This window comes from Bactrocera oleae, chromosome 3, assembly GCF_042242935.1.
Source record: "Bactrocera oleae isolate idBacOlea1 chromosome 3, idBacOlea1, whole genome shotgun sequence".
NCBI lineage: Eukaryota > Metazoa > Arthropoda > Insecta > Diptera > Tephritidae > Bactrocera > Bactrocera oleae.
The window spans coordinates 52,293,566-52,320,973 of NC_091537.1; the positions used below are offsets into that span (position 1 = coordinate 52,293,566).

The window sequence follows — 27,408 nt, forward strand, 5'->3', positions numbered from 1 at the left end:
CTCCGGGACTTTGTGCCAAATGTGTGGCAGGCAGCATCACACGTTGCTTCACCGAACCCCGAGGCGAGAGGTCAGTCGGCAGCCTGCCACACCAATCCGTGGCGCAAACCGACCGCAGCAAACCAATCGCGTGGCAACGTTGCAACAGTTACAACGACTGGTAGGATGAACATTCGCCTAGGGGGGCCGGGATGGCCTAATGAGTTAAGATTCCCGCCCCGAAGAACTCAAACACATCACACACAATGCAACACTGGCACACCCACCACACCTCACAAGGCTAGCTTATGCTACTGTGGGGGTCAGCAGGTGGCGGATAGCTGAACGGCCTCCAGATATGAAGGTTAGCTGCGAATATTTAATAAGCAGTCCCCGACCAAAGCAGCAGAGATGGAGGGTATAGCCTAAAAAGCTATATCTGCCCTACGAAGTTTCTGTGATGGGGTGAATCGACACCGCCCATAAATAAGTGTCAAACACAAAAACCCCGAAAGCGTCTGATTGAGCGGCTTACTGGGTAGCGTCTGCCTCCAGGTTAGGAGCGGCTGAGCAAACCACCTTCTAGTAGGTATAAAATGGTACGGGTAGGATCCAGAAAAAACAAAACATGTCTGGGAATAGTACAGGAAAATTAAAAATTACGGTGCAGGGTGTAAAAAGCCCAGTGCCGGCGGTTTCGGGGGGTGAGCAAGCAGGCTCCCGACCGTCGATATCCAACGACTGCAATGATGCGATGGGGGACCACTTGACCATTGCATCAGATACAACTACAAGTTTGAGTAAACCAGCAGAAACTGATCCATTCAGGCGAGCACCAAAACTTGCCCGATCGCCAGAGAAAACGCCCGTCGAAAAACAAGCACGAGCTCGGTCTTCTTCGCCCGCGCTACAAAAGGAAATCCCAACGCTGCTCCAAAAAAATGATGTCGTGCAAGATTACATGCACGAATTGGGAGAAAACATAAAGAAATTAACAGGTATGATGAGCCTCCCAGAACGCTTCATTAATAAACCCATGAGGGAGCTTCTAAACACGATTGTGAAGCTGCATGCAAGTGCACAGAAGGATCTCTTTAAACTGAAGATTTCCAGTACACAAAACCAGTCCATACGGAATGCTGTAGTAGCCACACCGAAAAGGCTACATGATGAGAGGCAAGCGACGCGAAACACCCCACCAAAAAGGACCAAAAGGTCGCAGGGTGAATACTTGCAAAAGGAAAAGGAGAGCGTAGAGGAAATATGCGAGAAGCCAGCTAGTGTAGGGAAAAAAGAAACACCAAGAGACGAAGCTTGGCTTACAGTAAAATACAAAACTCCCAAAAACAAAAAAGCGAAGAAGGAAAATGCCAAGCTACCGCAGCCATCACGACCGGATGCTCTAGTCATAGCAAAAACTGGAGATATGTCCTACAGTAACATACTGAGACCGGTCAAAAAGGATGGAAACATGAAACAGCTCGGAGAAAACGTGTCGAGGATAAGAAAAACTGCCAAGGGAGAGATGTTTCTCGAGCTAAGGAAATATACAGGATATTAGGACACCAAGCGCAGACTAGAGCTCTGACTCATGAGTTAACTATTGAAATTCGCGATTTGGACGAAATCACAACGAAGGATGACATAGTCGAGGCCATTCGCTCACAAATTAAAGAACTGAATCTCTTCTGCGTCGATTCAATAAAACATGTAAAGAAGGCATACGCAGGTACACAGAAGGCGGAGATAAGTCTCCCAGTGCAACAGGCAAGGCACCTACTAGGCGCACAAAAAATCAAGATTGGCTGGGTAGTATTTAGAGTTCGAGAAAAAGTAAACATAAAAAAGTGTTACCGATGCTTTGAATTCGGGCATGTCGCAAAAATGTGCACCAATCCTGATGACAGGAGTAAATGTTGCATGAAATGCGGAGAAACTGGACACTATGCGAAGGACAGTCGTAAAGAGCCACTCTGTGTCTTGTGTAAAAGCAAAGGAAGAGCGAGTACAAACCATCAAATTGGGAGCCGGAGATGTCCCATATTCTTAGAAGCCTGCCAAAAGAAGAGGAAATGAAAATATTACAGATCAACCTAAACCACTGCGAAGCCGCACAAGAACTGTTGACGCAAACCGTGTTCGAAAGGAACGTCGATGTTGTAATAATATGTGAGCGATACAAAAACCTGAGCTCTGATACGTGGGTTTCTGATAGCACCAAAAAGCAGCAATCTGGACCTGCGGTGATAAAATGATGCAGGACAAACCACTGACACATAAATCCTTCTACACGAGAGTAAAAATCACAATATACAATACACTTTTACAGTTGTTACTTGCCACCAAGCCTTCCACAATCGGTCTTCGAAAAGGTTCTCGATGAGTTGGTTGGGGATGCCCACGCAACCAAATCAAACATAATAGCAGGAGACTTCAATGCATGGGCCTTAGAATGGGGAAGCAGAAGCACAAACCAGCGAGGACATGCGTTACTGAAAGCCTTCGGGCTACTTGATATTGTCCTGTTAAACACAGGCTTTAGGAACACATTCGAAAAAAATGGTCGTGGTTCCATTATTGACATAACGTTTGCCAGTAAATCTCTGGCACGAACGGCAGAGTGGCAGGTGTGTGACACGTACACACACAGTGACCATTTCGCAATTATAATAGATGTAAGCAACTGCTCCGTAAGACAAAGAAGAGGTGCGCGTGTAAAAAAGGTACAAGCTAAAGGGTGGAAGGAAAACACAATCGATGAGGATTTATTCAAACTCGTATTGAATGAAGACATACCCGAATCAGAAGACACCAACCAACAGGCTAAGTTGCTTGTTCAACATATCTGGAGAGCCAGTGACGTCGCCATGATTCGAAGAAAACAACACCCCAATCGAAAGCCAGCATACTGGTGGAATAATAATATCCAACAATTGCGAGCTGATTGTAATAAAGCGAGGCGACAGTATCAGAGAAGTACAGGCACGGCAGGTCACGATGTTTTACGTGAAAACTTCAAGGCCAAACGCAAGCAACTGAAAAAAGCTATTAAAAATAGCAAAGTTGTGTGTTTCAAAGAGCTTTGTAACAAACTCGATGAAAATCCCTGGGGCGGTGCGTACAAGCTGGTCATGTCTAAAGTTCGAGGTCCTAAAGGAAAAGCGCCAACCTGCCCAGCCCTTCTGAAAAGTGTTGTGGAAACACTCTTTCCAACACAGCCCACGCGAGAAGAAGAGCGGTTTCTCCCCGAAGAATCAGACCGCATAGCTATACCAGTAGTTACCGATATGGAGGTTATAAATGCTGCTACACGTTTCGGCAATGCTAAAGCACCGGGGCTGGATGGCATCCCAAATCTTGCTCTGAAGATTGCACTAAAGCAAAACCTAAAATGCTTCACCCAGCTATATACGAAGTGCTTAACCGATGGTATTTTCCCAAAAATATGGAAAAAACAACGTTTGGTCTTATTACAGAAGCCAAACAAAACAGTTGGGGTTCCTAGTGCATATCGACCACTGTGCATGATAGACACAATAGGGAAAATTCTGGAGCGGTTGATCGGTGAACGTCTTGAAACACACCTGGAAGAAGTTGAAGATGGCGACGCAATCAAGAAGCTGACCGGAATAGCAGATAAGGCAATTGAAGGTACTAGGTGGATGCATGGCACAAAAGAATACTGCGCAATCATCACTTTCGACGTGAAAAATGCGTTTAATTCAGCATACTGGCCACACATAATACGAGCCTTAGAGAACCTCCATACTCCGGTATATCTATTGCGGATTATAAGATGCTACTTGTCCGACAGGCTGTTGTTATACGACACTGAGGAGGGGGTGAAAAGTTATGCAGTAACTGGTGGAGTTCCACAAGGCTCTGTTTTGGGCCCAATGTTATGGAATATCTTATACGATGGAATATTGCGCCTTGGATATATAATTGGATATGTGGATGATATTGCTGTGGCAATAGTAGCAAAAGAGCTGCACCAAATCCAAAGCGTTTGTGTAGCTACGTCTCAGAAAATTAAAAACTGGCTCGGCGCCTCAAAACTTCAGCTGGCGGGGCAGAAGACAGAAGCAGTCCTGATCTCGAGCAGAAAAAAACTAGAGACCATTACTCTGAACATTGACGGGCATGAAATTAGAACTCAGCTATCTCTAAAGTACCTGGGTGTCATAATCGATGCGAGACTCAACTACAAGATGCATATTGAAAAAACCTGCGAAAAAGCTGCCCGAGTGATTTCGGCACTAGCGCGAATTATGGCTAACATAGGTGGACCAAATCAAGCGAGAAGGTTACTTTTAGCAAAAGCCAGCCAATCAGTTATGTTGTATGTGGCACCTGTATGGGCACAAGCAGTGACCCATAAAATATATGCCAAAATGGTGATTTCAATGTTCAGACTAAGCGCCATCAGAGTAGCCAGTGCATTCCGCACAGTATCGCAAGAAGCTGTTAGCATTATATCCGGTATAATGCCACCAGATATAATGGCACTTGAGCTCAAACGAATATACGATACCAGCAAAATACTCGGCAGGTCATTGACAATAGAGGAACAAAAAAAGAAAGACAAAAGAGTCTAAACGAGTGGCAAAACCGTTGGGACGAAACAACCAAAGGGCGGTGAGCCGGTGCTTATCAAAAATGTGAAAACCTGGGTGGAAAGAAAGCACGGACAAACTGACTTTTATATGACGCAATTATTAACTGGCCATGGCTGCTTTAGAGAGTACCTGTACAAGTATGGCCATGATAACGGAGTGACGTGTTCCTTTTGTGGTAATAGTAATGAGAATGCTCTACACATCTATTGCCCGCGATATAATGTGGAAAGACCTTGCTAGAACAACAGATAGCAGAACCCGTATCACCGGATAACTTAGTACCACATATGCTGCGGTCTGAGCAGGTGTGGCTCGCCGTAAAAGACCTGGCCGCAAAAGTTCTAATAGAGCTGAGAAGAGCAGAACGGCTGCGAAAGAGAGAAATCAGAGCAATAGATAGAGTATAAGTACACTGAGATGGAAGAGCCCATAGGCTAAGCTAACCTTGCGAAGAAATACTTTACGGTAGTCCCGCAAGGTACATACGAAGCTGACGGAGTTAAGGGCTTAGCACGTAAGCGTACCGCTGCGCGAGTTCGGCATATTAAAAAATATGGACCGGGCGTGGTCCCGAAAGAGGTGCACTTAGCGGACGGTATGAATCGTGCATGCTGTCACTTGTGGCAGTATCTTTCAGAAGATTCCCACCACACCTGGAAACCGCAGAACACCCACACACCACACACAACTCATCATACAGCCGCACCCATACACACACCGACTAGGATCTCTACACAACACACAGTACAAAAATATCTGTCCTCGAAGCAGACGGCCCTTCTCTCAGCGACTGTCGACCAGCAAACACCGAGCTTTCCTTTGGCGCGTAACCTCAATTTCTTGGCGCGTTTTATTTTATCATCGATAACTTTTATTTTCTTTTAATCACCTCTCCACTGGTATGCGACCAGGGAGTGATTGCGTCCAGATAAGCTTTTTATAATTATCCATATTCAATTAAATCAATTTTGTGAACATTTTCGAAACAAAAAAAACATTCAACTTTACTTTAATATGCAAACGCGGAGTTTAAAGTGGCAAGTAAGTGGTGGGCTTAACAATAATATTGTAAATTTCTTAAGGAAAGATTCGATAAAAAAAGATAAAAAACACAAACACCGTTAAGGTTTTTCTTGAAATATTCTTTATTTTACTACTCGAGCGAAAGCGATCTGTCCGTATCCGTTCACGAATGGAAAAAATAGGGAACGGGATCCTTCGCTGGTCTCTTTTATTCCTTTTTGTGTGGTGTACAATATGATAACTTCGTGGGTGTGCTCGTGGTGTTGTTGTATTTGTGTGCGTGTTGGTGCACGGTGTACTGATGTGGAATGTATGGTAAGTAGGTGTGGTGAATGTGGTGTGGCAGTGTCTTATTGTGAAGAGTGACTGAGACTCACTAGCCAAATAGTTTCCTTCTAAATAAGGACATTTAACTCAGACAGATCTTGGAAATATGCGTCGTCCGTAGACTTTAATCGGCTACTGTATATTAGTCATCGCTAATTTTTAACACGACTTACGTCAATTACTTTAGCTACATTAGGAATAGTAATAATTGTAATATTTATAATTATCACTGAAGTGCCTTTCCAAGCGACTCACTGAAAGATGTCAAATAATGTATTCTTTTATATGAGTACGTTCACAAAAAAGAACTTTCGAAAATGTCGAGCAATTCTCATCAATACAATACAACAGTTTTTAGCAAATTTAAGATAAAAAATTTAAGATAAACAAGTAAGGAAGGGCTAAGTTCAGATGTAACCGAACATTTTATACTCTCGCAAAATCATATTTTATACTCGTTTAATATATCTTTGTGGATTGACCGATATTTTCGGTAAAAGGTTAACTATAGGCACTGAGGTCCACATATTCAGTACCTAGGGGTTTGAACAGCTTTGATTCGATTTAGACAATTTTGGTGATTCAAATGCGTTATTCACGCAAAGTTTTATCTGGATTTAATCATTGTTGCTTGCTTTGAATAGTGGAAAGTGAAAAAATCAGATGAAATTTAAAATGGTGTTATATGGAAAATAGGCGTGGTTGTTATCCGGTAAAATCGGTTAAGCAGATCCCAAGATATGGGGTTTCACCTAAAAGTGGGCGGTGCCATCAGTGAATTTTATTGTTATAGCTTCAGTGGTATAGGATATATGCACATTAAACTTATTAGGGGCGCCACACCCACTTTTAAAAAAATTTTAAACTACAGATGCCCCTTCCTAATATGATCCTGTATACCAAATAAGAGTCTTGTATCTTGTTGTGGAGCTTAGTTATGGCAATTTATTTGTTTTATTTGCAGTGGTCCGATTACGCCCATCTGCAATGCCAACCGTCTCACGGTATCAAGAAACATGTCTACCAAGTTTCATAAAGATATCTCAATTTTTACTCAAGTTACAGCTTGCACGGACGGACAGACGGACGGACGGACAGACAGTCACCCGGATTTCAACTCGTCTCTTCATCCTGATCATTTATATATACATAACCCTATATCTAACTCGATTACTTTTAGGTGATACAAACAACCGTTAGGTGAACAAAACTATTATACTCTGTAGCAACAAGTTGCGAGAAGTAAAAACATGTAAGACAAGTTAAGGCCATTAAGATTCACCCGTTCTTGTTGGACCAACGCGATTTGGCACATCGGCACAAAAAATGTACTCGCCCTTGAGGGACTATGGAGACGTTAAAAAGATTTTAAAAAAACAAGCAAGGAATGGCTAAGTTCGGATATAACGGAACATTTCATACAATGGCAACTTGCAAGGATCAAAGCCGGCTAAATACCTTCGGCAGAATGTTGAATTTTTTCAGAAGAAGGTGCTGTTGTACGAAATTGCTGATTCCTCTGCCGATAACTTTCCAATATCACCTGAAGAATAAATGTACTCAGCAGAAGACAAGTTAATTTCTTTGTTGAAAAGATTTCAAAACGGAGCACCAGTTTGAGACTTTATCGGTATTTCATTCAAACAATTCATCTATATTTTATACTGATTATTTTGGCATCCTTTCGCAGGTGTAATGTGATAATGTCATTATATACGTCACACCTATGGATATAGCTGAAAGGTTCATTTCGGCGATGGCTTCTATTAGACTCTGGAGAGCAGGGTACACGACATTCGCTGGACTGTTACTTCTTAGCGGACTCACCTGGGAAGTCGCTGGAGGAATAGTAAGATTTTTCAATACGAATCATAGCTTAGGGGAAAACTGGGAGGGGAATCTTCTGTTGGGAGGTTTTCATCAAAATTTGCTTCAGGCTACCTGACTACCGTTTCAAGCGGAGGAGGCTCCCAAGTGCAGCTTACTTCAAAGAGTTATGCGTTCACTCCGATAGCAAAGCTACAATACTTGCCGTGAGTTGCCGGACAGTGCGCTCAGGATTAGTCAAAAAGTGTTTGACCTCTTCACTAGAAGCATCAGGTTACTTTGTTACTCGACTTGTTTGAGTGCCGGATCACAGCAAATTTGCTTGAAAGTGCAAAGCTTATCAGCTTGATTGAACTTCGCTGCCCTGTTGTGCTCTAGCGGTGGATCTATGGAGTGCTAGTGAGATTGGCAAGACTTGGTTAACAACCAAACCTTACCTGCAAGTTTCTTGTGGAACAGGGTAGAAAGCAATATGTCTTCTAAACTAATGCTTTTAGCAAGGTTTATTTCGCCGCTATAATAATTGTTCTAATTGGGAACTATTCAATAGATCCACATCCGCTGAGACGAACTCTTTGTTCTCACCTGTGTAGGTTTTGTTAGGCGGAGATTGAAACATCTTGGTAGACATACATTCGGCAAAATGGCTGATCTTATTAAAACTTGATACATGCGTTTCTTAGCACTTTGAGATGGTTAGTAATTTAGAAGGGCGAAATCGCATCTCTCCCACGAACTGCTGTCGAGTGTGTTAGTTCTTAGTCACAAGACACAAAAATAATATACAAAACTTTCATTTGGTACAGGGCATCGAAGTAGGACGGACGATCTGTACTAGGTTTACGTAAAAAGCAACTAAACGTAATTAATATAAACGTAACTATATATAAGTACGCGACATAAGTCAGTAAAAGAAATTAATTTATTTCCATTTAATTAAATGTATGATCTAGCGATGTTAGAATGATCAGATTTATTTATTTGGTCAAAGATTGACCGTTTTGTTTTTCTTAACTTGTTATCATTTAAAATGTAAATTCATAATATCAAATTTGCTTGAAAGTGCAAAGCTTATCAGCTTGATTGAACTTCGCTGCCCTCTTGTGCTCCAGCGGTGGATCTATGGAGTGCTAGTGAGATTTGCAAGACTTGGTTAACAACCAAACCTTACCTGCAAGTTTCTTGTGGAACAGGGTAGAAAGCAATATGTCTTCTAAACTAATGCTTTTAGCAAGGTTTATTTCGCCGCTATAATAATTGTTCTAATTGGGAACTATTCAATAGATCCACATCCGCTGAGACGAACTCTTTGTTCTCACCTGTGTAGGTTTTGTTAGGCGGAGATTGAAACATCTTGGTAGACATACATTCGGCAAAATGGCTGATCTTATTAAAACTTGATACATGCGTTTCTTAGCACTTTGAGATGGTTAGTAATTTAGAAGGGCGAAATCGCATCTCTCCCACGAAATGCTGTCGAGTGTGTTAGTTCTTAGTCACAAGACACAAAAATAATATACAAAACTTTCATTTGGTACAGGGCACCGAAGTAGGACGGACGATCTGTACTAGGTTTACGTAAAAAGCAACTAAACGTAATTAATATAAACGTAACTATATATAAGTACGCGACATAAGTCAGTAAAAGAAATTAATTTATTTCCATTTAATTAAATGTATGATCTAGCGATGTTAGAATGATCAGATTTATTTATTTGGTCAAAGATTGACCGTTTTGTTTTTCTTAACTTGTTATCATTTAAAATGTAAATTCATAATATCGCTCTGATCGAAACCCTCGGTTCTATTAGCAAAAACTGGTAATATTAAGAAAACAGATTCCCTCGCATTTGTATGTTGCCCACAAGCTGCTTCCTCATGACTATGCTAAATTTTGAAGAAATTGTCTGATGTTCTCTTCAGAAAAGAGAATCGGCAACATGGCCTATTAGCTATTTAAAAATTTTATTAAAATTTGAGTAAAAACACGTCAAGTGGACCCCCCATTTTCCCCTTGATCATCGAATTTGAATGTGAGTATTTTTTCATAAAGTAGTCACCATTAACAAGTAATCCCCCGCTCAGTTTTTTATACTCTCGCAACATGCTGCTACACAGTATAATAGTTTTGTTCACCTAACGGTTGTTTGTATAACCTAAAACTAATTGAGTTAAATGTAGGGTTATGTATATATAAATGATCAGGATTAAGAGAGGAGTTGAAGTGCGTCCGTTTGTGCAAGCTGTAACTTGAGTAAAAATTGAGATATCTTTATGAAACTTGGTACACATGTTTCTTGATACCGTAAGACGGTTGATATTGCAGATGGGCGTAATCGAACCACTGCCACGCCCACAAAACGCAATTAATCAAAAACAAATAAATTGTCATAGCTAAGCTCCACAATAAGATACAAGGCTGGTATTTGCCACACAGGATTAGGAAGGGGCATGTGCGGTTAAAATTTGTTTTAAAAAGAGGGCGTGGTTCAACCACTAATAGGTTCTATGTACACATCTCCTAAACTGCTAAAGCTATAATAACAAAATTCACTGAGAACAAATTCTTTTAGCACTCCCCATATAACGGTACTTTTAAAAACTACTAAAAGCGCGATAAATCAAGCACTAAACACGCCAAAATCATTTAACACGGGGATCGTATGAGCTGACTTTATAGGAGCCGCCTTCTAAATTATACAATGGGCATGGCACCGCCCACATTTAGGTGAAAACCCATATCTTAGGATCTTTTTAACCAATTTCAACTAAATTCGGTACATAACATTATATTCATATTTCTATGCCATAGTGCGAAAATGAGCGAAATCGGATTACAACCACGCCTATTTCCCATATAACACCATTTTAAATTCCATCTGATTTTTTAACTTTCCACTATGCAAATCAAACAACAATGATTGCATCGGAGTAAAACTTTGCGTGAATAATGCGTTTGAATTATGCCATCTTGTGAACAAAAATTGTCTAAATCGAACCAAAACTATTCAAGTCCCTAGGTACGAAAATATCGGTCAATGTGTAAGACATTTAATTGAAATTCATTTAATAAAATAAATAAATAAAACTCTCGATAATAGTATGTTTGTGCCAAAAATGGGTTCAAGCGAATCAATACTTCCTATAGCCCTCATATACCTATTATAAAGATTTTTGAACTTCCGGGTGACTTTATACCGCATATATCGGTTATCTCAATGAAAATGAGAGCGCGTGTTTTACTCATAACAAAGTATTTTTATGCCTAAAATGGAAGAAATCGAGTGCCGTTTTACGGCCTCATGTAACTAATATCAGGATTTCCGAACCTTCGTCTGACTTTACTCTATATGATTGGTGATGGTATGTGAGGTACCTTAATGAAACAGTGGGAGCATTTTATTAGTCTGTGGCATGATAGTAGTATGTAGTATGTAAAAATTGATAAAATCAGGTTAATGCTACCCTCTACTTCCATACACTACTTCTCGTATGTCGGTCAGTGAGTATTAAAATTTTTTATATATATATATGATTTCCGTCTTTCCTCTTGACTTTAAACCGTTCCGGTTGATCAAAATTATATATTTTAATATAATTATATGATATGTGATATTATAATAGAATGAAAATAGTATATATGTACCTTGATCTAAATCTCACACCTTCATATAATAAGTTCCGATTCTCTGGTTGACGTTTTCCACACAAGCTTATAATATAAAATTTAACCACTTTTCAAGATGTTTTTTGTTTTTTTTTTATATAATTTTCGCTGACGCAAACTAAAATATAGCAATAAAACTAAGACTAAGTTTAGGCCTTTAATATAAGTCAAAAAGATATCAAATTTGATTGTAATTTAATCACGATTTCATTTACTAATGGATGTTTAATTCTTTCTCAACTTTGCCACACCTGAAGGAATTTCCTAGCCTTTGATTCTTGCGAATTACAAGAGTATAAAATTCTTGGTTCCGCCCTAGTACCCATTATCGGGTATATATTGACCCTAGCTCCAACATACTTAATGTAAAAAATTCAAACTTCCGTTTGACTTTATATAAACGTAAAATAATATATTAGATATACAACAGTTTAATGCCGAAAATGTGTGAAATCGATCCGCGAATTTCCCCAGCATACATGTACTACTTATGGTATAATTTATTTCGTTAATTTTATAATTTAATGAAATTAAATGGACAGTTTTTCTTAAAAATAATGTGGTTTATCGCTGCATATGAATGAAATTGGTCTAGACCTTTGTTTTCCTTTCCTTTCGTACAACAGCAACCTCATATACCCCACATATTAAATCTAACTCTTTTGGTTCAGTTTATATTACATATACCATGTTTGAGTTAAATAGCTTCTTTTTGTTAAAGTTAACATGTCGGAGAAAAAATAGTATCTATCTAAAATAGTAAATCTATGATCATTAACATAAGTTAATAAGATACCAAAAAATAATCGAATAATAAATGTTGAATTTTTTCGCAACATTTTTATACTTTCGCAACATGTTGCAACATAGTATAGTTTTGTTCACCAAACGGTTGTTTGCATCACCTAAAACTAATCGAGATAGATATAGATTTCTATATACAAATATTTTTCTAATATTTGGTGATAATCAGTGGATAGGTATATTTTCTCAGCCATCATGTTGAACAAAATATACCAGACAACAATGTAAAAAAGTTTCTTAGAGTGCTGGACTTTGTATAGAGCAAAAATATCTTTCTAGAAAAAATCGCATGAAATAAATATTAGGAGTTTAGTATCAAAAGGGCTAAAGACCCTTTTTACGTGGTTATAGATAAACTGTGACCCCATCGGTTTAAATGCTACTGTCTATTATTTCAGTTTTACGTCCCATTGGTTACATTTAATACGAAGGTCATGAGGTGAACTGTAGCTCAAGGAAATTACATTTTTACCAAGCGCCGTTGGCAGCTTATGAAATGTTTAGATATTAAGACAGAAAAAAGAAAATCTACATACCTGCTCTACATATGTGTGTACCATACTTAATTATATGTAAGTTATTGTTAATTTAACCTTCATGAGCAGACCTTTCAAAATAGGTACCATAGATCCCTGTTTTAAAAAGCGTTAGACAAAAGCACTTTACGGAGGGGTTTTCGGAGCACTTATTTTCAATACAATGAAATAAACTACTAATTTCTAAAATAAAAATATAGCTAAATAATCTGTATTATTATGTTAGTAAATACCTATTTAATATATAGGTTTAAAAAAGTACGTAAGCTGTGTGTAGAAAAATATACCATCACAAAACTATTATACAGTAGCAATATGTTGCAAGAGTGCAATAAATGTCAGTACACTGTGTTTGTAGTTTCAGTTACACTAGATTTCTTGACCAGCAAAGTGCTGTATTCAAACTAATTTCAGTGTATTATTTACATATATAGTGTTTAAACTATTGTTATATACAGTGGCAAGCAAAACCGTATTATATACAGTGGCGAGCAAACACATATACATACATATGTGCACCAGTATACCATAGTACCTATACACCGAACAGGAAAGGAGTCATAGCAAAGATTCAATTACATTGAAAGAGAGCAGCACCTAGGATCCAACTTTTTAGACCCGGACGGACGGAATTATATAAGTACTTTATATATTACGCCATGTATTATTTATTAATTATGTCTAGATTAAGTAGAAAATCTGTATTACTAAGTCGACTTCAGAATAGAAGACGGATGAGAGTTCTTCGTGCAAGCTCTTTATATAGAGAAAGTGAGCAGTCACAAAATACTCTAAGTCACGCTAATCGTAGGTTAGATTCTGATGCACGTCTGTCCGAACAAATTATCAATACAAATCAACATAGAACCAGGCCGGAAAATCTCGAGGTACAGTCTTTTGAACAAAATTTAAATACTGTTCAACATAGGCAAGACGTCTAAACCCCCAAATCCGCTCTGAAGAGCAAATAAGAAATACTTGAAGTCATAGATCTCGGCGCGAAAACCCCGAGGTTCGATCTGTTGAGCAAATTGCAAATACTGTTCAGCATAGAACAAGGCGGCAAGATCCACAAATTCGCTCTGAAGAGCAATTAAGAAATACTCGAGGTCATAGATCTCATCGCGAAGACTCCGAGGTTCGATCTGTTGAGCAAATGCGAAATACTGTTCAACATAGAACAAGACAGCAAGATCCACAAATTCGCTCTGAAGAGCAAATAAGAAATATCCGAAGTCGCAGGTCTCGTCGAGAAAGTCCAGAGGTACGTTGTGATGAGCAAAGTAGAAACACTGGGGATCATAGAGAATTTCGCGCAAAAAATCCTGAGTATAGGATTTTAGAGCGCATTCGTGATCAAATGCCAAGAGAACATGCAAGAACGAATCTTGAAATAAGGAGAGAGGAGCGTGATAGAGAATTACAACGTCTACAACTTAGTAGGAGGGGTATGCGGGAAGAAATTTTGAATCAGAGACGTCTTAGACAAAGTCAAGTTCGCCTCTGTAGAGATAACCCGATCAATAAGCAAAAAGAAAACGAAAGACAGTCCCAACTAATCTGATTGACGAGAGAAAATAATGTTATAGAAAATGATTGTTGTGGCAATTTAACAGATTTCAAAAACATTTATGTCCAACATATAAATAAGGGCCCTACTGAAATATGTATTTGCTGCGGCGGATTATGGTTTTCACACCAAGTTCACAAATTAAATTTCAAAACTATTGCGCAAGGTCCCCCGAATGCTGCATCCGCCTTCTTTTTAATGCAAAAATTTCCTTAAGAAGATGTAAATTACAATTTTTGTACTACTTAGATTAGATCCTCTCCTTTGCACTAAGAAGAAAAATTCGCCAATTTGGGCTTCCAACCATCTTTATCACTTTATCGGCTGCAGTATCTCAGCTTTTGGTCATCCTCTCTAAAACTGTTGATTCTAAAGATATTTCGGAAGAGGAAGCCAACAGTTTAACAACCCAAGATATATATCGCTTAATTCGGTCAGACGCGGTGCTAGATATTTTGACTAACGCTATCGACAAATTCTTAAGCTTTTTAAAGATAATGCCGGCATTTTTGGAGAGCATTTTGTCACAAATTTCTACTGGAGAGTGGAGTTTCAACAGAGAGGTTCCCCGCATGTACATGGCATGTATTGGCTTAATAATGCTCCCACCTTCAAGATCCTCAGACATTCCCTGATGTCATTAGTTTTACTGACAATTATATTTTTACAGATGGCTCGGTCAGTACCATATCCACCAATGCCCTCAACGCAAATACTGTTACCTCTTACAGAAACAAGTCAAAACTCAGAAAGACACAAGGAAAACTTTTTCAAAATTCAAAACCTTTTAAATTCAAATATGACTACAGAAGACATTTCTAATTTAATAGATTTTGAACATTTCCTGTCTGATAGTAGAATAAATATGTCTTTTGATGACTATTTGTTAGCCCTTAGATCAAGTTTAACAAAACCCAAAATTTTTCTAAAAAGAAAATTACAGGATCGTTTTATAAACGTATATAATCCTCTGATTTTGGAACTCCATAGAGCAAATATGGATATCCAATATATACTGGATGCATATGCTTGCTGTTCATATATAATTAATTATATTATCAAGTCTAACAGGGGAATTTCTAGGCTCTTAAATGAAGCTATATCAGAGGTAAATGCTGGAAACTATACTATTAAGCAAAAACTTAAACATATAGGTCACAAATTTATATCAGGCACAGAAATATCTGCACAAGAAACAGTATATTGCTGCATTGGACTCCATCTTTCGGAAGCAAGCAATGCAGAAATATTTATAAATACCTCCCGACCAGAGCAGAACTTCAGAACCTTCCTTCAGGTTCGACTGAAATATTCGTAGCCGGTAGTTTAGACCGTTATGTTCAACGATCCGATCAGTTAGAAACTCTTTGTTTAGCTGATTTTGCATCTAGGTATAAATATTTTAAATCTAGTAGAAGAGCACAAGATAGTGATCACGAAGAAGAAGAGAGGGAAGACGATAACTTACCAGAATGCGGGTATGGAAATGTACGGTAATGTTTAATTTAAGATAGAACTACATAGATAAATGTATTTATCATTTTTATTAAGTTTCACTATTCAAATAACTCATCGGCGAAAATTTTTCTAATTTGTGGACCAACAAAAATCCCAGCTTTAACCTTTGATTCTGATAATTTCGGAAAAAATTTTCTTAAGCATTCAAAAGCTTCTGAAGTTTGATCGAATTTTTTCACGAATTGTTTCATCAATCCCAACTTAATATGGAGAGGTGGTATTAACACTTTTTCTGCTTTCACAATAGAACTGAATTTTACGTTTTGTTTCCCGATACAAAATTCGGTTCTTTCAGGCCAAGACCGTTGAGTGTAGTGCCTAGCATCCGCTCTGCTGTCCCATAAGCACAGATAGCACTTGGTATATCCACTCATACTTTACTGCGTCAAGCAAAATTTTAACACTATCATAATTTTCTTTCATATGTACCGAGTGAGCAATTGGAAGGGATGGAAATTTATTTCCGTTGTGTAATAAAATGGCTTTCAAGATTTTGGTAGAGCGCCATTCGCTAGGAATGCAAGATATGCCAATTTCTTCAAACATACCTTTGATGTCATTGCAAAAACAAAGTCCATCTTCCTTTGTGAAAAACGTTGAAAATGTCTCATGCCTAGTTCGCTGATCTGTTATGTTAACATCATCAAGCAAATTTTACTGTTTTAACAGAGAGCCTAAAAGCTCTGCTTTATTTTTTGGTAAATTTAAATCTCTCATTAGGTCATCATAATCTTATGTAGTCATAAGATGGTAATTTGGTTGTTTTGCGGTAAGTAAAAACTCTTTATCGAAATTACTTTTATATGAACTCAGAGATGAGTTACTTTTTTGAGATAGATTCTTTGGTGGCACTGGTGGCATATGACTTTAACTCATATTTAGTGTCTCTAACTTTCATAAATTCACCACATATATAACAAAATGCATCAGCATCGTATTTACACTTTCTCGATGACATTTTAACGTTTTCTAGATTTGTACGAAACACCTGATCGTTATTTATCACTTGAGTGCCATCTGAAGGCACTCTCTGAATATAAAAACTCCATTCCAATCTCGGGGTATTTTTGAATGCATTAAAACTAATTAAAACTTTTAAAAAATTGAATAAAGTATATTATTATTATAACTATCGCAAAAGCAAACTTTATACCAAAAAAAAGTATTTTCTTTTCGTATTTTTGTCTAAATAATCGAAAATCATAGTATAAAGTTTAGGGCAAACAACAATTATTTTTTTGTTGACTCGTGTAATTAATTATATTAACAAGTCTAACAGGGGAGTTTCTAGGCTCTTAAATGAAGCTATATCAGAGGTAAATGCTGGAAATTATATTGTATTGCAAAAACTTAAACATATAGGTCACAAATTTATATCAGGCACAGAAATATCTGTCCAAGAAGCAGTATATTGCTGCATTGGGCTCCATCTTTCGGAAGCAAGTAATGCAGAAATCTTTATAAATACCTCCCGACCTGAGGAACGTGTTCGAATGGTGAAAGGAAGAGCAGGACTTTAAAACCTTTCTTTAGGTTCGACTGAAATATTCGTAGCCGGTATTTTGGACCGTTATGTTGAAAGATCCGATCAGTTAGAAACTCTTTGCTTAGCTGATTTTGCATCTATGTATAAATATGTTAAATCTAGTAGAAGACAGTGATCATGAAGAAGAAGAGAGAGAAAACGATAATTTACCACAAAACGGGGTTGTTATATACCTTGTATAATTCGGTATAGAAGGTTTAACCCAGATTTGGCCAGAGTTGAGTTTTTCCGCCAATAAACGTAAACGATAATGAGCAGACTTGCATAACACAGCGTATTCTAATTGAGGAAAATCAAAGAAAATATGATGTTTTTGAGCAAAGAGAACTTGAAAATGTTCTAGAAAGTCTTTATAATGAAATAAACTTAGAGGAAGATGCTCAAAATGAACTACCTATAGTGGAAAATGAGTTCAGAGTGCTTACACTTCCAGAAATAAATCCAAATATAAATTTGCTAGACTTGCATGGTGAAGATTCAACAGATAATGGCACTGAATCTGATTGCATTGTTAGACTTATTAAACTACCCCCTTTAATTCCAGTTGAGGAAATATTTTCTTTAGTTCAAAGTCTAAATACTAAGCAAAGAACCTATTTGACACATTTGACGCACCAGCTTAAAACAAGTCGCCCATTTGATGAGTTCATTGGCGGCGGTGCAGGTGTAGGAAAGGGTCGTTTGATATCTGCAATATATCAAGCTCTTAACCATCGTTACAATTCTACACCTGGATGCAATCCAAGTTCCTTAAAAGTTCTTATTTGCGCACCTACGGGCTAGGCAGCTTTCGCAATAGGTGGAATGACCCTTCATTCAATATTCTCTTTACCTGTTAATCAGTTGAATAGAGAGTTGAGGCCACTTAGCAATGACACAGTTAAGTCATTTTATTCCAGACTTATCGATTTAAAATTAATCATAATTGATGAAATATCGATGGTAGGTGCTCGTATGTTTAGCTCTGTTGATGCGAGATTAAAACAAATTTTCAAAACAGACAGCCTCTTCGGTGGTTTACTGATCATCGTGTTTGGTGATTTGAAGCAACTCTCACCTGTTGAAGATAGGTGGATATTCTCTCCTAATCCCAATGATGCATACAGCACTTTAGGTGGTTCCTCTTTGTGGAAGTTATTTAAATACTTTGAATTAACAGAAATAATGAGACAACGGGAGGATCAGGCCTTTGCAATTGCATTAAACCATATGGCATCTGGTACTATGACAAATGAGGACATATCACTCATTGAAACTCGAGTAGTTATTTTTTATTTATTCAATTTAGATATAGTATACAAATATAACATCTAAAAAAGAGAACACTGGCTGCCAGGGCCTACGGCTCAGCTTTTCGAAATGGTATTGTTATTATCATTATGTTACATTATGGTCTTTGTCACGTGCGCAATTTATTTATTTTGATTTATGTACATATATTTTTTAATTAGATTTTCTTGCTTAAGTCTAGTTCCTTGAAAAATTGGTTTATTAAATCGATGTAAGTTTTTGTGATGTTTGTAAGTAAATCACTTGGAGCAACTTGCCCGAAGATTCTTTTTCGCGTCGATTTTAATTTTTTGCAGTCGTGGATTAGGTGGTCTGTGGATAATAATCCTTTGCAGAAGGGACATGGTTTTTTGGGAGTCCCTGTCAAGAGGTGCTCGTGTGTCAATTTACTGTGGCCTATTCGTAAGCGAACCATTATTGTAGACTGCTGCCTTGGGGTTGTTCTTGGGTATGTTGCCCGTGTGCCCTTAGGGTTTAATGTGACGTATCGATGGGGGTCTTGCTGCCACCCTATTTTTTTTATTCAGCTAAACTGTGAGCAATGTAATTTGACAAATCTTTTGGTTCAGTTGTGTGAAAATTTAGCTACGCTGCTTTGCCTGCGGAACGTGCGGCGGAGTCGGCGAATTCATTTCCGCTGATACCTATATGACTTCGTGTCCATATAAGTTTTGTTTTTTTGCTGTATCTGAGAAGAAAATTTCTGATGTTGTTTAATAAGGGGTTGTTGTTGTAAATGTTTTTCACCGCTTCGATGACGGACATGCTATCAGTGCAGTTTGCAAATTTCCCTTTGTTCTGGCTTGCAAAATCCAATGCTTGTTTAATGGCTGTTGCTTCCGCTGTAAATATCGAACAATATGGTTCGAGTATGCCTTCGGCGATCAATGATCCGTCTTCATGTACTACAGCAAATGTTGTTGTAAACTCGGTTTTGGAGCCATCCGTGAATATCATATTCCAGTTTTGATTTTTATATGAAATCGATAAGTCGTGGAATAATTTTCTATGAATGACAGGGTTGACATCGTTTGAATTATTTTTGTGGAGTGTGATGTCGTAGCTCGATAACTCAAGCATCCACGGTGATTTTTGGGAGGTTTTTGCTTTTGTGCCGTGCTTACTGATTTGTAGCATTTCGCAATAACTGACACATCTGCGGATAGTTGATTTTTTTTTATAATTGCGTTTATGGGTAAAGGCGTTAATAAATTCCGTATTTAAGATTTTATTTTGTGAGTTAACCAGCTTTGGGATGAGCTTATAGGTGGCATCACGCAGTCTGTCTTTTATGGATGGTAGTCCGGCCTCCGCTAGGACCCATTTTACAGGAGATGTTGGAAAAGCGTTGATACTACAGCGCACTGCCTGGTGGTATGGGGCGTTTATTTGGTTTAGGTTGGTGTTTGCGCACCATCCGTAAATTGGGAGTCCATAATCAATTTTTGATAGTATTAGTGCTCTAGCGACGTTTATTAGTGTATGAATATTTATAAAAGTTTTATTTGATGTCAGATATTTGATGATGTTTAATCTGGCAGCCAGGTTTTTTCTTATGCTAATACATTGTTTTCTAAATGTAAATCTTTTATCGAAAATAATTCCTTATATTTTGAGATCATTTACAATTTCGATAGGTTTGTTTTTGAACATAAGATTAGTAGGGTGACAATTGGTTTTTTTGCAGATGTGTAATATTTTACATTTTTCTATAGAGAGGGACGCGCCAGAGTGCAGTCCCCACATTTATAGTTTTGTTAGTGAATATGTTTAAAAATATGTTATTTACAGTTTTTATATCTTTGATTTTAGTGAAAATTATAGCATCGTCTGCATAGAGCGAAAGGCTTATATTTTTATGTTTTAGTATTATATTTGATACTTTTTCAAATGATATGATAAATAGTACTACTGAAAGTGGTGATCATTGTGGAATACCATTGTATAGGTTGAAATGGTTTGACAAGGTATTATTTATCCTTACCCGAAAAGTGCGATTTGTCATGAAGGCCTTTATAATGTTAAAGGTTTTCTGACCAACGCCCCACTTTTCAAGCTGTGACAATATCGTATGAATTTCTACCCGATCAAACGCCTTTTCGAAGTCTGTCGATAATACAGTGACATGATTTTTTGTCGAAAGAGCGTTTGACGCGTAATGTTGGATGTAAAGCAGAGAGTCTATCGTGCTTTGCTTGCTTTTGAATGCCACTTGATTATGACTTATTAATTTGTTATTGGTTAAAAACCACATTAGTCTTTTAGCCAAGATTTTTTCGAAAATTTTACTCATGCATGGCAACAGAGAGATTGGGCGGTATCCGCAAATTTCATTTGTAGGTTTATTGGGTTTGGGTATAGGTAAAACAATTGCAGAGCGCCACGTGTGAGGGTAGCGGCCAGAATCGAATATATTGTTAAAGGTGTGTAGGAGTTGTATTTTTGCGTCGGTGGGAAGATGTTTGAGCATGGGGTAGGATATTCTGTCATATCCTGGGGTGTTCCCCTTTGAATGCTCTAGAGCTAGTTCCAATTCTATGAAAGTGATTTCAGAATCTAGATCGATTGCTGTTTTTGATGTTGGCTGAAAAATGTATAATTTGGCTATAGTAACGCTTTTCGCAGCCTTGTACTCTGACGAAAAATTTGAGTAATTTGAGTAATTTGACCACGTTTCTGCAAAAGAATTTGCTATTTCTATTGAAGAAGTAAGTAGGCTTTGATTGTAGTTGATTGACCTAATTGGTGTATAGGGAACTCCTGTTATCGATTTTATGTCAGCCCATAATTTCTTTTGTGTTGATGCCGGTGATATGGAGGCTGTAAATTTTTCAAAGCTTACTTTTTTTGCTTCCTTCACTGTGCGCCTGAAAATAGCATTGTCTCTTTTGTAGCATATAAGATTTTCGATTGTTTGGCAATTTTTGTAGTTATGCCAGCTGTTTTGCTTTTTTTGGCGTAATATATTTAATTTGGAATTCCACCAATGAGTGGAGTTTTTGTGGAAGGACGGACTTGTTTGGGGAATGGATTCGTTAGCAGATTTCTTTGTGAGATTTTTGAAGTGATTTTTGGATATTGATTGGTATAGGCTCCAGTTTGCTCGGTCAGTAATGAATTTTGGGGTAGGTTTGATTTTTCCAAAGTGAAAATTTGTTGAGACGTTAGTTTGTATCGGGAAGTGGTCACTGCCATACAAATTGCTATTGCTCCAGTGACATCTTGGCTGGAGGTATGCCGAGACTATGGTGAGATCGACGTGCGTGAATGTTTTGTGGGTGGAGAAATGAGTAGGGGATCCGTTGTTTAGGACTGCTAGGTTCTCCTTAAGTACTACGTTTTCAATATTGGTTCCTCTACTATTTGTTTTCTTCGATCCCCATAGTGGGCTCCACGCATTAAAGTCGCCTGTCAAGATTATATGGGAATTTACTTGGTAAATAATCGATGTTAAGTCATTTTCTGTGAAAGGTTGGCAAGGTGGAATGTATTGATTTATTACGGTAAAGTTTAGATTTAAATTAATTTTTATTGTTGGTGAGGGATATGGTTTTTCAGAAGAATGGCAATGCCTTGTTTTGCAGATGAAATGTTATTTAAATTAAAAAAGTAGCCAATGTATGGTTTTGGAGTTATTGTACTGCTTGTGTTTAGAGGTAAATGTGTTTCTTGGATGCAGATAATGTCAGGGTTTTTGTTTTTTATTAGTAGTATTAGTTCGTCGTAGTTGTTTATATAACCGTTTATGTTCCACTGAATTATTTTCAATGTCATTTTTTTAAGAGAAAATTAAGAGGAATATGTTGCTTTTTATTATTTTTTTTTTTATTTTATATTTTTTTTTTTGTGTTAAAAATTTTTGTATAAATTAGGTGAGTCTGATGCGTCGCTGTTAGGTGCGTATGTGTTATCTGTAAAATTTTTTCGTTTATTGTTTCTGTTTGGTTTCTAGTGATTATTCCTGTAAAATCTAATGAGTGTTTGTGTGTTTCGATTGAGTTTGGACTTTTGTTTTTGTGAATTTCTGTATTGAGAATTGATTTTGAAGTAGTTGGTTGAGGATTAACTAATTCGTTGCTTTGTTGTTGTCCATAATTGTATATGTTATGTTTTGTGAGAGTGACGTTTGCTGATTCAGCTATTGAATCTATTGTGTTTCTGTTTACTGCCGTAATTGAACGATTATCGTGAGTTGCTGATACCTGAGATTGCAGCTTACGCAGCTTGGATTATTTTTGCAGTGTTTGGTTGTATGGCCAAGAATCTTATCTTAAGAGAGTACCATGAAACGTCAATTTTACTTGGTAGTTTGTGAAGGTCAAATGATAGCAGCACTACTCCGCTAGGTAAAAGGGTACCATTTACGTTTTTTTTTTAATTTGTAGACATCTATTACGTTTTGGACCTTTAACTCTTTAATTATTTCTTCATCTGAGATATTTTTTAAGCAGGGGGAAAGATTGATCCCTTGACAGTATTTAGATTAGTATGTAACTTGCATGAGATAGAGCATATTCCCGGTAATTCTTTTGTACGCACAAAACGATCGGCAATTGCTTTTGATTTTACTAGCAGCAGAAGGTTTCCGTCTCTTATCGGTTGTATTTTTATAATCTCTTTGCTTATTGCGTACAGTGCTCTGTTCACAATGAAGCAAGAGTAATCGGACAATGACGTGTTCAGATCAGCTGCGTACACTACTATGAATTTTGGGGTTTGCTCTTTTACCACTGGCAATTCAGGGAATTCGAATTTTTCGTATGTTTTTCTCTTTTTCATTTTTGGGGTATTATCTAATATTGCAAACCTATTTTCGTTCAGGTTAGGGGGCCCTGGGGCCATTTTTTCCCAAAGAATCGATACGAATTAGATTAGCTAAAAGCGATGCGCGCACCTTAAGATAAACAAAGTAATGAAATAAGGTGGAAGCACGTGATACGCACTAAAGCACAGAAAACTAAATTAGGTTACACCGAGTTAATTATCAAACGTGTATTCGTCGCGAGTGATAGCCGATGACTGTCGAGTAGTTAATTTCGAAGAAGTTCCCGATGATGCCATACATTTATTTTGGTCCAATGAAGAGACAAATAATTTCAAAGTCGAATCCCAACTGAAGCTATCCTTTCAACTGCAAAAGACTCAGTTAAAGGAATTGTTATGTTAATAGTGAAAATGAGAATATTTTGGAAAGAGTTAAACTTTTCAAAACTTTTGAAACGCCGGGACTGCCCCATGAATATATATGAATATAAACACGTGTGATGGCTTGGTTAATGGGGCAGCTGGACAACTTATGCATATTGATTTCCAATGTTCTTTCCAACAATTCTGTGGATTAAATTTTTGGAACCCTCTGTTGGTTCGATAGCACGATCAAAAAAGCCTTATTTTCTAGAAAGTTCTTGGACACCAATTGAAAAAGTTTAAAATCTTTTCAATATAAAAGAAATGAACACATTTCAATTGAAAGAAATCAGTTTCCAGTTGTTCCGGTTGAGGGAATAACTATTCATAAAAGTCAGGGTGCCACATATTATATGATAAAGTTGTAGTTTATACTCGACCCAGAATGCCTAGAGCTTCAATATATGTCGCTTGCAAGCGAAGGTATATTCATAATAGGAAATTTTATTCCTCCTAACAAATTTTCTGAATCGGATCCTGTATTTAAGGAACTGAGGGAATTGAACACAAATAAAGCTCTGCCAACAAGTTTCAGTTTTATGAATTCCCGAATAAAAGGCGACTGTTTGATGCTATCTTCTGATATTTTATCTTTTGTAGAAACTTGGAATTATCCGTGCGAAAATTTTGATATACTAGGATTTACTCCAATTAACGACTTGAGGAGAGATAGCACGGAAACAAGCAACAGAAATAAACCGGGCATTATAATATATGCAAAGCATAGTATTGCTAGCTCTATAGAACCAAACGCTGTAAAACTTTAGTTATATCCACTCAGTAATCCTATTAAAAATCAGACCATTTTAAAATCACCAATCAACTGCCAATTGTACTCGTTATACTTTACTGCGTCAAGCAAAATTTTAACACTATCATAATTTTCTTTCATATGTACCGAGTGAGCAATTGGAAGGGATGGAAATTTATTTCTGTTGTGTAATAAAATGGCTTTCAAGCTTTTGGTAGAGCTGTCGATGAATAAGCCCCATTCGCTAGGAATGCAAGATATGCCAATTTCTTCAAAGATACCTTTGATGTCATTGCAAAAACAAAGTCCATCTTCCTTTGTGAAAAACGTTGAAAATGTCTCATGCCTAGTTCGCTGATCTGTTATGTTAACATCATCAAGCAAATTTTACTGTTTTAACAGAGAGCCTAAGAGCTCTGCTTTATTTTTTGTTAAATTTAAATCTCTCATTAGGTCATCATAATCGTCTGATGTCATAAGATGGTAATTTGGTTGTTTTGCGGTAGGTAAAAACTCTTTATCGGAATTACTTTTATATGAACTCAGAGATGAGTTACTTTTTTGAGATAGATTCTTTGGTGGCACTGGTCGAGTCAGGTCATGTGAAATTGGAGCAGAAGAAGATGCAAGGTCAGGATATTCGACAGGTTTTGCATTTTTACTTCTACGTCGTTTACTCGGGTTAACACTACAAAAGTAGCAATCATGGACATGGTTCCTTTGTTCACGCCAAATTCTTGGTGTCGCAAACTTCATAGACCTTTTTTCACCCCGATACCAGCCTAAACTATAGAATTTAAACCAATTTCTATTACAGTAGATTCGCCGCTCAATTAAAAATCGCTCACCTTCGAAACATCTTTTACAATAACCACAAGCAACATGTGGAGTCCATGATTTATCTTGATTTCGAACAGTACAGTCAAAATATTCTTCATAGGCATCGCAGAGAACTTGACATGACTTTAACTCATATTTAGTGTCTCTAACTTTTATAAATTCACCACATATATAACAAAATGCATCAGCATCGTATTTACACTTTCTCGATGACATTTTAACGTTTTCTAGATGTGTACGAAACACCTGATCCTTATTTATCACTTGAGTGCCATCTGGAGGCACTCTCTGACTATAAAAACTCCACTCCAATCTCGGAGTATTTTGGAATGCATTAAAACTAATTATAACTTTTAAAAAATTGAAAAAAGTATATTATTATTATAACTATCGCAAAAGCAAACTTTATGCCAAAAAAAAAGGATTTTCTTTTCGTATTTTTGTCAAAATAATCGAAAATCATAGTATAAAGTTTAGGGCAAACAACAATTATTTTTTTGTTGACTCGTGTAATTAATTATATTTACAAGTCTAACAGGGGAGTTTCTAGGCTCTTAAATGAAGCTATATCAGAGGTAAGTGCTGGAAAGTATACTGTTAAGCAAAAACTTAAACATATAGGTCACAAATTTATATCAGGCACAGAAATATCTGTCCAAGAAGCAGTATATTGCTGCATTGGGCTCCATCTTTCGGAAGCAAGTAATGCAGAAATATTTATAAATACCTCTCGACCTGAGGAACGTGTTCGAATGGTGAAACGAAGAGCAGGACTTTAGAACCTTTCTTCAGGTTCGACTGAAATATTCGTAGTCGGTATTTTAGACCGTTATGTTGAAAGATCCGATCAGTTAGAAACTCTTTGCTTAGCTGATTTTGCATCTATGTATAAAGATGTTAAGTCTAGTAGAAGACAGTGATCATGACGAAGAAGAGAGAGAAAACGATAATTTACCACAAAACGGGGTTGCTATATACCTTGTTTAATTCGGTATAGAAGGTTTAACCCAGATTTGGCCAGAGTTGAGTATTTCCGCGAATAAACGTAAACGATAATGAGCAGACTTGCATAACACATCGTATTCTAATTGAGGAAAATTAAAGAAAATATGATGTTTTTGAGCAAAGAGAACTTGAAAATGTTCTAGAAAGTCTTCATAATGAAATAAACTTAGAGGAGGGTGCTCACAATGAACTACCTATAGTGGAAAATGAGTTCAGAGTGTTTACACTTCCAGAAATAAATCCAAATATAAATTTGCTAGACTTGCATGGTGAAGATTCAACAGATAATGGCACTGAATCTGATTGCAATATTAGACTTATCAGAGAATGTAAATGAATAGAGAAGGAGCAAATGTTAGCTGTTTTAAAATGTTAATTACGATGAAGGAACATCGAAAACGCGCAAGTTCGAAAATAAAATTTCACCACAACTATCGTACCCTGAAACGAACTACACCACTTTATAAGCAAAATGTATACACATGCATATGCACAGATGTTCTTTGAAATGCGCATAAACAAAAATTGAATTGATAAAAATGAAAGTAATTGACTTCCGACAAGAAAATATAAATAATTAAGGAAATAATATGAAAATAGAATTAAAATATTATTTGATAAAAAAGGATTATAAAAATATTAAAATAGTATATAAAAATATGATAGGATTTGAACTTAGGCAAAATATTTCACGTTGCAATAAAGAAGTCTGCTATACAAGCAGCACCACAGACTACATATATTAGAGTAATTTTGTCTAATCTGTGAACTTAAACAGCTATTGTTGTTTACTTGCTTCAATGTTCATATGTCTATATGTGAATATTCTTGAAATTGCCTTCCTTCATTCGCATGTCCAAATATATTTGCATATATGTACACATATGTACAGATGTATGTCCCTCAATATGTCTTTCGC

General features: G+C 37.1%; 1 protein-coding gene and 1 pseudogene across 2 annotated transcripts in view; one reads left to right on the top strand and one right to left on the bottom strand.

The window, feature by feature from the left end:
- dpr19 (defective proboscis extension response 19) overlaps positions 1-27,408 on the bottom strand; it is a 334,249-nt gene that overhangs the window by 38,890 nt on the left and 267,951 nt on the right. The gene's annotated exons all lie outside the window — the stretch shown is intronic.
- Positions 608-2,101, top strand: LOC138856422 (uncharacterized; annotated as a pseudogene).